At 37.1% G+C, this 2,548-nt stretch overlaps 1 long non-coding RNA gene across 2 annotated transcripts in view; it reads left to right on the top strand.

Moving 5' to 3' along the window:
* Positions 1-2,348: 2,348 nt before the first annotated feature.
* LOC107572621 (uncharacterized) overlaps positions 2,349-2,548 on the top strand; it is a 5,700-nt gene continuing 5,500 nt past the window's right edge. For both annotated transcript variants that reach the window (XR_001607375.1, XR_001607376.1), the window contains exon 1: positions 2,349-2,422. This is a non-coding gene — a long non-coding RNA (uncharacterized lncRNA). The remainder of the gene's footprint in view (positions 2,423-2,548) is intronic.

The raw sequence follows: 2,548 nt of genomic DNA, 5'->3' as shown, positions 1-2,548 counted from the left end.
AACACTTAAAAATGTGGAGAAGTGGAATCATAAATTCCATGATGACCCTATTTACACCTTTTAGACAACTTTTATCCAACAACGACAAAATGAGTAAAAAAAAACCAAACATTTGTATTGATAAAAAAAAGAATGTAAAATTTAATTTGATAACAATGTCGAAGAACCATATACTGGGGTAGTTGGATTCAATAATTTTTTGAATGAATATCATAATCACAGTTCCAGCAGACACAGTAAATTATCTTGATGAATTAAAATCAGAAAGAAAAAAGTAAATGACATTAGTAGTGACATTCAATCGCAGAGCTTGTTCAATTCAGGATGCTCTGAATTCTTCATATTTCGGCATTTTATTCAACATAATTTAGAAAAAATTTATTCATAACCTATATTTGTATCTTTTTAATGTAATAAATTGTCAGACCTAATTTTTGGTTGCACACAGGACGAGCAGTGCAGCGCCGTGTCTAGAACAACTCACAGGTATCATACAAGACAAAACCGTTAATCTAACCACCAAACAGGCAAAAGTTCACTTCATGAACAAAGTGGTGTCGATGAGTTTTAAGTGTTTGACAAACGGAAAGAGAATGCATGATCCCTAGTATAGCTCTTTATATGAAGCAGCCAGACTTTATTCAAGCCACAGATTAGCGTTTTGCTGAAAAATGCACAATAGAAGATTTTCCAGCCTAGGAGGAAGTCATTATGTACATTAACAATCATTTGGGACAAATATACTGTAAAAGTAGTGAGTGGTGCTCTGTGGCACGTTCAGATGCTGAGTGGCGCGCCGGTGTGCATTCACACATAGAAAACAGTGCGAATTTTTAAGATGTGATGCAGCGCTGTGCTTCTCGTCCATTGTGCGACCCCCTTCAGTTGAGAGGTTCCACAGATCTATCTTCATTTCCTCTTGATGTTGCTTGCAACCAGAACAGTCTTCCTTTGTTTGCAGGTGATACATATTTAGTTACGGGTTTTTGGATTTGTTTGAAGTGAAAGAAAAACAAAAAACTACACAACAACTTTTTAGTTGCAAAGATAGACAAATTTATTGGATATTTGTCCCTATTTTCCTCATAGGAATGAATAAAAATGAAAACTTGGTTTTCCACCAGTAGTGGGCGTGGCATAATCTCCGACTATATCAATAAACCCCACCCTCAAATCTGATTGACAGTTGATTGTATCGTTTTAGTGAAGTGACGTCACTGGACACTGGTGATGTTCGAAGCTTTGTTTGATTGCAGTGCTTCGAGAAAGGGTTCACTTTTGGCGAATCCACTCAGCCTGAAACCAGTGGAAGAGAAATATTGTTTTTAAACTTCCACTGCCTTCTGTTCAGTCCATATTAATCACTTTCACCCTCTTTTATTCAGTCTAAATAACTCCATAATTTCCCTCTGTTCAACAAAAGCACCGCCCAAGTTACAAAATTATGAAGCTTAATCTCACCACCACTAGAAGAACAGCACAATATAATCCAAACCAGCCAAAATGTGCCAATTTACTGCAAACCAGATGAAAAACCATAGGCACTGCTGCAATGTCTTTTTTAACGCTTTTCACGATGCAAATCTTTGCAAAGCAGCTTTACAGAAAATTATAGTTTCTACATTATATTTAGTAATATCTTATCAGTGGTGACTATCTCAAGTTGATGTCCATATGGCAGAAATGTACGGTAAAATCAAGCAGTTAGTTAATGACATGTAATCAAACAGATGGTGAACACTTTTAACAGCAATGACTATATGTTGCGATCAAACTTATAGCAAAATTTGGTAGTTTTGTATGTTGTCTGAGGGGTCTGCATCATCTCTTCGCAGGTGTTCGGTCATCTCAGGTCTTTGTAAGGGCTGGATCCAGACTGAAGCTTGTGTGATTCCTAGTTACCACATGATGCCAATCCCGTGGCAGAAACAGAGAAGGAAATAGAGAAGAAATCAGCATAGCTGCTGTTCCAACTAGGCAAAAAATTATGTGTTCAACCCAAGCAAAATAATTTTAATGTGCATTTGATCAGATGTAACTGAAGTACAGGGTTATGAGATACATTATGTGAATGCAATGTCTGGAATATCTGTGCTGTGGTGCATTATGGGAGGTAGGAGAAACCAAGTGCAGAGGATGAAGTGGATTGTTTGTTATTTTAAAATTTGAATGCCTTACCAATGATGGAATACATGACTGATAAATAATTTGTTGATTATAGTTACATAGTTTATAGTTATATAGTTTAGTTTTTGATGAATTTAATTTCTGTTATCTTGCGTGACTGTCAATGGTTTTGCCCATCACTATAAATGTCCATTAGCTACGGGTCACATTTGTCAGTATGAGATGGCAGTTGTGGTGTAAGGATGCTGAAAGAGATTGCCATGCTAGAAAGTATACCTGCTTTAATCATTGAAAGGTAAGATCTTTTTTTCCACATTCATTTGTTATGTGATTATATACCTTGTGCGTGCGTGTGTGTGCGTGCGTGTGTGCGCGCGCGTGTGTGTGCGTGTGTGTGTGTGCGTGTGTGTGTGTGCGTGTG

The sequence above is a fragment of the Sinocyclocheilus grahami genome, unplaced genomic scaffold, assembly GCF_001515645.1.
Source record: "Sinocyclocheilus grahami isolate Dianchi unplaced genomic scaffold, SAMN03320097.WGS_v1.1 scaffold1782.1, whole genome shotgun sequence".
Classification (NCBI taxonomy): domain Eukaryota; kingdom Metazoa; phylum Chordata; class Actinopteri; order Cypriniformes; family Cyprinidae; genus Sinocyclocheilus; species Sinocyclocheilus grahami.
This window is presented reverse-complemented; position numbering and strand designations above follow the sequence as displayed.